The sequence below is a fragment of the Dipodomys spectabilis genome, unplaced genomic scaffold (assembly GCF_019054845.1).
Source record: "Dipodomys spectabilis isolate Male_0828 unplaced genomic scaffold, ASM1905484v1 ptg000408l, whole genome shotgun sequence".
Lineage (NCBI taxonomy): Eukaryota > Metazoa > Chordata > Mammalia > Rodentia > Heteromyidae > Dipodomys > Dipodomys spectabilis.
In genome coordinates, this window is record NW_024871085.1 from 1,321,202 (window position 1) to 1,331,930 (window position 10,729).

Here is a 10,729-nt window from a genome sequence, read left to right on the forward strand (position 1 = left end):
AGACATTTGTGCCAGTAACACCTCATTTGGGAAAATGTCAGCTGAAGAAGTTTAGAAGTAGCTCTCAAGCAACGCTTACTTTGAATCCATTAGGTCCACAAAGCTAATTCAGTTGGATAAATAAATACTTGAAGAAGCCATCACTTTTGGACCTATCTATAAATAATTGAGAGTACGATTAAATTCCAAATCAAAAGACTTAAGATAGTCATTCACAAAAAAATTTGCAAATGTGAGTAATCAACTGATCAATATAATTTTTTCCACTATTCACAGAATTTTGGGGAAATAAGACCGAAAGCATTGTTAGGAACAATAAGGTTTCCTTGTTACAAGTAGGCACCCATAGGTATAAGCCTGTATAAAGATTGCTTCATTAACTACATAATTTAGAGGATACCACATGCTTCAGCAGCATGTATACTCAAATTACAATACAGATACTAACATGGCACTTGCACAAGGATAATATGAAAATTTGAGAAGTATTCCATATTTTTCATTCTTCAGATGCAAGAAATGAAAAACAGTTATTAAAAAGTTGATTACAAAATTACAAGTATAACAATACACACAATTCATATAATTAAATTTAGTTTGACATCAGTGTATTAAATCTTCACCTCAGATAGGCGTTTACATAACATAAACTTTACAAAAATTTTCAAATTAGACAACATTGTCATTTTATCCCAAAGAAAAAAAATATTACGACCTAGAAAAAGAAGGAATAAAACTGTTTCTATATGGAATGCAATCGGAAAGGACATGTTAATGAACCTATATATTATAAAATAATGTAGAATTCAAAGTATATCTAGGAGAAAATAAAATAAATTATGAACATTATGCAAACATAGAATATAGAATATTTTAAAATATACATTTTCATGCAAGCACCAGAAATATTTTATCTTCTGTACTACTCATTTCAACAGGTAAGTTAAAATTATTTCTGATTAAAAAATCACAAACCCTGCAGAAATCATTGTACATGTATACAAAAACTATTTAATACATTTTGACATCCAATGCAGGCAATTCACTTGGAAGAATTCTGCGGAATCCATGAATTTTTACAGTAAAATATTGGTGTTGCCAGGCACTGGTGGCTCATGCCTATAAACCCTAGCTACACAGGAGGCTGAGATCCGAGGATCATGGTTCAAAGCCAGCCTGGGAAGGAAAGTCTGTGGTATTCTTATCTCCAATAATCCACTAGAAAACTGGAAGTGGAGCTCTGGCTCAAGTGGTAGAGCACTCATCTTGAGCTGAAAAGCATAGGGATAGCTCCCAGGCCCAGGGTTCAAGCCCCATGACCGACCAAAAAATAAAAAAAGATATTGCTCTTAGGACTTAGGTGAACAATTTGTGCAGCCTTCCAAAACTTCATAGAGGTAATGATACATACTTATCTTTTTGGCAATATCAAATGCAGTTTCTTCTATGTTGTTCTTCAGGCCTGGTTTTATATAATGGTTCAAAAGAAGGAGATCCAGTGTATCTTTGCTATCTCAATTCTCAGCAGCAAGATGTGAGGGTGTCAAGAGGCCTTTAGTTTGGGCATTGGTATCTGTATCATGATGAAGTAGGAAAGAAGCCACTCTGGTATTATTCCACGTATATGCACTATGCAGGGGTGTCCAGTCATCTACAGTTATTGCATGTGCCACTTGAGACACCAACTCACTGACAATGCAAGTGTCCACTGTAGGCTTCTCGATGAAGAGAGGTATACTCATCGTCATCCCTACTATTCACATGAGTGGCCTTTTGGGAAAGAAGTCTCCGCACTGTAGTAAGCCGAATATTTTTGGCAGCCCAATGAAGAAACTTGCTTGGATCCTTCTCCATTTTTTTCTTGCAGTTGATACCATTCCTTACTTTTTCATGTTGTTCCTCATATTCCTAAGAATTTTCTAACCAGAGACTTTGAGTGCCAGTGAGAATGAGGTGTCCATGTATTTCCCTAATAGTTCATATTGTTTGAACTGGTCAGAAATATTCGTTGAATTTTCTGCATCTGTTTATTCACCATTATTTGTTTTCTCTTTTTCCAATTTTACTATTCGAAATTATTCTAACTGGAGAGTAGGGAATTTATGGAGAGCAGAGGAAAGATTTTCCTCCGTATTCAAACATACACACTGAAAATGAGGACCAGTGATGTCTTCATGTGCAACTTATTCTAGGAATGAGAAAATAGGATCTAATGCCTTCTATATAAATGATTTGGGAAATGGCAAAGCAAAAAGTGAAATGATGCAACCAAAAATATAAAAGCAAAATAAATTAGGATAATTATGGAACAATCATATTATCCATGAGAACCAAGAAAAGGAGAGAGAGAGAGACAGATGTGCAGTGACCTAGCTAGCCACAAAATCTATGCCTCTGATCAATTTATAGAGCAAACAAAATTTTATTTTTTAAAAAAGATGGAAATAGAATTCATGTAATTACTTGAAGTTATTAAATACATTTTTAGTAGCCTACATAAAGCGACATAACTTTGATCAAATTACAGAAAATCAACTAAATCCTTGATAATTCTAGTAACAGATCTGACTGAAATCAGTTGAATCACGCTTTTCCTGTACAATGAAGGAATAGGAGGGTAGTAAAGCAGCTAGAGAAGTCAGGGAGATGGTATCTGTGACAAAACTTTGTGGAAATTGGCATTGAGAATTTCTTACTCATGATCCACTTGCACTGGAAGCATGATTCTGAACTATTGCTTGCTGATTCTGAACTACTGATTTGATCATTATATTCTCCAAGAAAAAAATGTGAATTGATAGTTAAGGACTACTAATACATTTTGACCTCCTCACTTTCAATCATCAACATCACATGAAGACTATAGACAGGCCTACTTTTTAGATGAAAGCAAATGTCTTTTAAAAAAACAAGGAATGTATGTAGTCATGCAAAGGACTTCTATTTTACTAATGACTTATGCATTTTTCTAATGTTGGGCACCAATATATAATGGATCTATTAGAAAACTCTTAACGCTCATATGTTCAATGGTGAGTTCTCTTACACTATATCATGGTATTTTTTGTGTATGGTCTTAAGAATAAATTTACATTACTAACTTGTATTTCTGACAGGACAGTATCATCACTGTACACCTTGCTTCTATACTCTCATTTTTAAATTAATATCTAAGTATGTGCATTAGATACCTATAGAGGAAAAAGTAGAAGCCACACTCATGGCTTATGTCTTTAGTAGTAGTTAATCAGAAAGATGAAATGTGTGGATTGTGGTTTGAAAGCAAACCAAGGAATAAAAAGTTCATTAGATTCTGATTTGAAGGTAACCAGCAAAAGCTAGAAATGGAGCTGTGGTACATGCAGTAAAATGCTAGCCTTGAGAAAACTGAAACAAAAAATAAATACTGGGACAAAGCCAGGTCCTGAGTTCAAGCCCTAGCATTTGCACCAAACAAATGAATTAATTAATAAGGCAATTAATTAATTAAAAATAAATTAAGTGGTCACATGTGGAGAGGCAGATAAAATGTAACATGCGTGGTGATGGTTTATGTATTATTTTGTAATAAGGCATATTATCATTTGTCCTAATCACTAATATTTTATTTGAACTTTTTTGTACAATAAACCCTGAATTTAGCATGCATGTATATGTGTGCATACATGTGCGAACATGTGTGTATGTGTATATGTGTGCGTGTGCTGTTGCAATGTTGCTTGCCAATGTGGACAGGGTGAGGCTGAAAAGAGCTAACTGTGTTGCAATGTTTTTATTTATCAGTCTTCTCTCATGTCATTTCAGTGGAACCACCCGTCTGTACATATTATTTGTCTAATAATAACGTCATCATAATCAAAGCATTTACAACTTTAAGTTAGATAAAGAGACTGCTTTCAGCTCTTATTGTATGTTAGGTAAGAAGATACAGACATAATTAGGTAGTAAGTTATTGCTGTAAAATCATTGTCAGTACAAAATATATATTTGACCTCTTAAATTGGTTATACTTTTAAGATACACTCATGGAGTGATTTGGACCGACTTTACCAAACAGATATTACTCTCTCGTTATTCCTGTAAAACACAAATTGGATAAACTCTTTCCGGATTTCTGTTGAAAATCACTTTCTTTGCAAGATCATATCTATTCTCACTAAGAGATAATCAAACCCATATTACGTTTGAATATCCCATCTTATTGATTGAAAGTAAGTATTGTGGATATGCTTGTTAGATATTCCTTTCAAAAATGAACAAACAAAAAGCATGTGTCATGTCCAGATTGTGGACGTATTTGAAAGTGTTTTGTACATGCACAGGGATCTTTACTAATGGCTCTTTTGTGGGAGTAACTATGGCAATTTTAACAAATAAGGCTTATATAACATCCCAGAGCAAGTCTTGCAATTTCTGAAAATCCTTTGAATATTTTAGTTTTATTTCAGTTCATTGACTATAGAGATAAAATTTCTGAAATAAAAATTGTTAAGATCTGTAAATGTAAGTGGGTATATAGGCATTTTTATGCATCATTTTATGAAAACCCAGTTTTTATGAAAGTAAATGGAATAGAATAAAAGAACGTAAGTGAATTGGGTAAGCTAATTATTAGTATAACTTTGTTTTCTATTAACAGTCCATTGAATGTACATGATGCACTTAAATTATTTCCTTTGTGTCTCTGTACTTCAGTTAGTTTTAGACTCTCTTTAGTTATGAGTGAACTTTTAGTATAAATAATGATCTCTTAAAATGATTAGGATTAGCCTTTTGTTTTGTGTCCTACTCCCAAGAAAATGAGTTATTTTTAAGTGTTAATAGTTTATCATTATCATTATCATTATCATAGGGAATCATTATCATGATCATAGAGAATTTAAAAATGCAGTAGTATTGATGTCTTTTTAAACCAATTGTATTCACAAGTTGGAGAGTCTTAAATTCATACTTAGGACTTGGTGTCTATGATTTTTACCCTCTCGTTCCTAACATTAATGATAGGTCAGACTGCATTTTTGTGTATATGAAGGGTAAAATATTTATCTGGGGTCAAAAGTGATTTTTATATCAGTCTTATTTTAATAACATTTTAAAGTAGTACATTTCTCTCAAAATGTTGGGTATAAAAAACAATGAAAACACTTCTAATGGTAAACAATTTAGGTGAGCTACAATGTGGAAACGATTGCTCCAAAAGACCTGCAGTCTGTTTCCATCAGGAATTGGGCAGGTCATTCTTTCAGTAAGAATGGGTTAAGAGATGGGGTCCCCAGGCAGTACAGTGTTGAGTGAAGGAATAAAATATGATTTTTACTATTTTGAGCTAGAAACCAAGAATGTTATAGTTTAGCAGTTCCTTTCACCAGAGAGGTATAAATTGATTATGAACTTGGAATTTTCGTATTACAGTTACTTATTTTCTTTTTTGTTGTTGTTGTTGGTCATGGGGTTTGAACTCTCGGCTTGGGTACTGTCCCTGCACTCTTCCACTCAAGGCGAGCACTCTACCACTTGGACCACAGTGCCACTTCCAGCTTACTAGTGGTTTATTAGAGATAAGAGTCTCACAGTCTCTCCTGCCCGAGCCGGCTTTGAACCTCAATCCTCAGATCTCAGCCTCCTGAGTAGCTAGCATTATAGGTATGAGCCACTGGTGTCCGGCTTAATTACCTATTTTCTAAGAAAGATGAAGTGAAATATTATTAGAGTGTGCACAATAATTTTGGGAAATTTTCCTAGAATTAGTAGCCTGAGTGCTGGTATTTAGTTATAAAATAGAATGAGGTTATTTGATATGGTGGGACTGGACCGCAGGCTAACACTTACTATGTGTGCAAAGTTGTACTAGTAATTCCAACTCTGAAGACTTAAATATCATCATCTTAGAATTAAAAATAGAAGTAGTTCCACTTTATGGGATTATTGTAAGGATTAAATTAGATACCAAAGGTAAAGCACTTGGAAAAACAATCAGAGTTTGATACTTTGTACCTGTTATTTTATCATGTGATATATTCTAATATTTTTACTGTGATTTTTATATTGTGTCTATTTAGGATATGCAAAGAGATGTATTGACATTCATTGCATTGTTCACTTTTTTGTCATTATGAGGATAATACCTACAAAGAAAATTTCTGAGAAGTAAATTATCATATTGACTCATGGTTTAAGATCAGATGTCTCCATTGTTTTTAATTATATTTTTATTAAATAGTTTTACGAAATGTTTTCCATTCAACGAATCACTTTATAAGAACAATGGATCTTTACATAGCTTCCTCACATCCTTCCAAACCTCACCCCACTTTCATTTTTTCTAGTTTCATACTATCTGCATTGAATATTATGGCTTCACTCTCTACTTCCAGAAGTCCCTTTATTCCTTCCCTTTGACTTCCCCTCACATTTTCCAAGTCATATTTTCCTGGTATTCATTTTGTTGGATTAAAAGTTCAATTTTATAAGAAATTACACCTTTCAAATACTCCTCTGCAAATATCATGCTTTGATTAATATTGTTGTTTAACTTGCATAAAATTCTGGCTTCCAAATAAGCGTCCTTTGTGTGTCTGGCTCTGACCTCGTTTATTTAACATAATTTTAGATCTATCCATTTCTTTGCAACTGCTGTAACAGTCTTTATAATGGATGGGTGCAATCCAATTGTGTATATGTGCAACACTTTCTCCAACCATCCCTCCGCTAAAGGGTTTCTGGGCTGTTTCCATAAGTTCTCTACGGTTAATAGTGCAGTAGAGAACATGATTGTGAGAGTGATTTTACCGTAACCTTTTGGAAGAATTCACCACTATTTTTCTGGGAGCAATCCTCTAGCCAATTTTCCAGAATAAGCACATCCCTTCCATCATCTCCATCACAATGTTTTTCAAGATCTCAAAAACACACTACCGCCTACAGTTCTCAATCAGCTAAAACCACACTGTGCCCATATCCTTTGTTGTTGTTTTTTTTGTCCAGTCAAGGGGCCTGAACTCTGGGCCTTGGCTCTGTACCTCAGCTTTTCTGCTCAAGGCTAATGATCTACCACTGGAACCACAGAGCCACATCCAGTTTCTTCTTTTTGCTTATGTGGTGCTGAGAAATCAAACCCAGGACCTAATGCATGCAAGGCAAGAGCTCTACTACTGAGCCACTTTCACAGCCCTGATGTGCCCATATTCTTTTAATACATTTTTTCATAATTTTACACATGATTTAGTAAGAACCTTCTATGTACTTTCCTAATGTGGGAATGAGGGATATGATAATAGAGTAAAAGTAAGAGATATGGAATTAATTAGCTATTATCATATTTAAAATAATTTTCAGCTCTAACTCATAGCCTCACTTACTATTATTTTAATCTTTATTTGATTACTTCACACCTATCCACTAAATTATAACATGTGATTTAAATACAAAGTCAAAAAATGTGGTTTGACTTTGACACTCATGTGTGAGGATGTACAATATGGGCAAATAAAGGGATTGGAATTAAAGCTATTACCCATTTTGTTAAATTGTTTTCTGAAACTGATTCTCACAATTCATATTTCATTCAACAACAAGAAACGTGACAATTCCCTTTTCTTTGCTCCTCATTAAACTTGTTTCCATGTTATTTTATAATGAAGGATGATTTCATAAATGTACTGTAGATACAAAAATATGTTAAAATATTTCTATATGTATGCATTGATATAAATATACACATATATAAAGGTTATAATGATAAATTATAACTTCTGTAACTGTAGAATTTACTAAATTATTAAAAACATGGACGACTCAGGCGTGGAATCCTGGCTAATCAGGAGGCTGAGATCTGACAATCATGGTTTGAAGCTATCCTGGGCAGGAAAGTCCATGAACCTCTTATCTCCAAACAACCAACAGAAAATCAGAATTGGAACTGTGGCTCAAAGTAGTAGAGTGATAGCCTTGAGAGAAAAGACTCAGAGATATCACCCAGGCTCTTAGTTCAAGAACTAAAATCTACCCCAAACAAGTATTTAATTTACACTTGTGAAGAGTATTTCCTTCACCCAAATGCACATCCATGCTCATTTGCAAGGTAACTCTGTTATGTCTGGAGTACCACATAATATTATCACTTAAGTAGAAAACATTGCAACATGAGTAAACTATCTCTCATGGATTTTTCTCCACTCAAATATTCAAATCTTGCAATTATTCCCATCATTTAAAGTCATAGCTTTTTTTCTTTAATACCCATAATATTAGAATTTGAATTGAGTGTCTTATGTCTCGTAAATGGATGTTCTTACCACTTGGGCATGCCCCCAACCCTAAATTATCCTGATTAACTTTCAGAAAGAATCTAGCTTCCTACTTGTGTATGATCGTGGGCTCAGTCTACTTCATGTTATTCTTCCTGGAATTTAGAATAATAGGTGCCCGGCATTGTGAACAGATCATTTTGACCAGTCTGAGCTTTAACCACTATCCTCACAACAGTAGACTCCCATGTAGTCAGGATTTTCAGAAGCTTATCATAGCTATTTTTTTTTTAAAAAAATCTTTGCATTTCCTGCAGGTTCTTGAGTACTGAGTTAATTTTTGTTCTCTTCGGTTGTTTTGCTTCTTTTGAATGTATGTGTTGAGTTGTTCCTAATTTTTCCTTTTGTTTCTTTAATCTTTTTTTCTTACTCTTATAACTGTTATTTTACGTGAAAATGTGTGTGTGTGGTTTTTTTTAAAAAAGTATCTACTGACGTTTTGGTCTTTTTTGTTCCTTCTTTGTCATTCTTTTTACTTTGTCATCTTTTGTTGTTTTTGCATGAATTATTTGCCGGGCGTGGTGGTGCGCACCTGTAATCCCAGCTACTCAGAAGGCTGAGCCCGGAGGAACGCTTGAGTCCAGGAGTTCTGGGCTGCAGTGCGCTATGCCGATTGGGTGTACACACTAAGTTTGGCATCAATATGGTGCCCTCCTGGGAGCGGGGGAACACCAGGTTGCCTAAGGAGGGGTGAACCGGCCCAGGTTGGAAACGGAGAAGGTAAAAACTCCCGTGCTGATCTGCTTGAATTATTTGTTGTTCTGCTCATCCTCATATATACCTGTCATTGATTATAAGACTTTATCCCCCATTGTGTACATACTTAATCCAAAAATGTATTACTCAATTCAAAACCTGTTAGGATTAAATTCCTTAATAGCAGTATTATTTATTTACACCTATACAATATTGGAAGTATTTTTATTTTTTAGTTTTTCAGGTCTCCTTTCTATCCCTCCCCTCTTTTCATCCTATCCCCGTTCATCTCTCAATATTACTTCTTTAAATTTTCATTACTTTTAAGAGTTTCACTTTTTACATTTAAATATTTGTCTTTTCATTTTTTTCTCTCTTTTTAATTTTTTTTCTCTCTTTCCTATCATTCTTTCCAATCCATTTCCCTCTGTGAGATTAGGACTTGGTTAATGTCACTCTCCTTTTACCTTTCCACATCCCTCTAAACCTATTTTTCCCCACCTTTCTCCCTAAATATAATAATTTCTGGTTTGTCAAATTCTTCTTTGCTATTCTTAGCCCATTAATACATAGTTGTTTAATGTTAAATAGAATGTATCTCTTGAACTAGATTGTATCTGCAGACTTTTGACTATGCAATTACAGGACTTTGGTTGATGCTTGCCTTAAAATGGTGTTCTAGCACAAAACTGGCATTACTTTCATCCCAAATGGGAAGAAAAAGCAAGAAAAACACAAGGAAAATGGCAAGTCCGGGTATCTCAATGCCCACTCAAGATAATCAGGTGACAGAACAGATAATGAATAATCTAGAGGAGAGTTTCCAAAAAGCTCTACAAACACTCCTGTAAACATGGTGAATGAAAAGATTGAAACCCTGCAAAAGACTCAGTGTGAGCGTGATAGGGAGAGAGAGGAGGCAAACCAAAGATCAAAACAGGAAGCTCATGGGCTTGAGGAATCTACTCAAAGATTGATACTGGAATTGTGTGAGCAAGATGGGAACACTCAAAGAGAAATGAAAGTATTGTGTGAGCAGGCTGAGATCAGTCAAAGAGAACTACAAAAGTTGCATGAACGTGAGAAATCTAATCAAAGAGTAATACAAGAATTGCCAGAGCAGGATGAACATAGACAACGATCAATAGAGGCATTCATGGAATCAATAAACAGACACCTGAAAGGAGTCAGGGAGCCCACAAAGGGAATGCTGAATGGAGCCCAATAGAAGGAATGGGAGTCCAAGGAAACCATAACCCATCAACTAAGTGCTTTGGGAATAAACACTGAACACCAAATTAAGGAAGTAAAGAATTTCATACAAGATCTAAAACAAAGCTCCAACAAAGAATTTGAAGCCATAAAAGCTGACCAATTAGAAGGAAAAGAAATGAAAAATAAAGTAGAAAGTCTTGACAGTACGTTAGACCATGCAGAAGATTGAATCTCCAGCATTGAAGACAGCCTAGGCATTATAGAGAAAGAACATACAACTATCAAAGACAAATTCAAGAAATATGATAGATCTATTCAACACTTGGAAGACACCATCAGAAGGCCTTATCTGAGGGAAATGGGTGTATAGGAGCACATAGAGACAGAAATTAATGGTCTAGAAAATTTGTTTAAGAGGATCCCAACAGAGAACTTCCCAACACGCAAGAAGATAGGCATATTCAGATACACGAAGCTTTTAGAATTCCAAATAGACCAGACAAGAACAGGAC

General features: G+C 34.6%; 1 pseudogene; it reads left to right on the top strand.

Moving 5' to 3' along the window:
• Nucleotides 1–403: 403 nt before the first annotated feature.
• On the top strand, nucleotides 404–500 carry LOC122096974 (annotated as a pseudogene).
• Nucleotides 501–10,729: the final 10,229 nt, after the last annotated feature.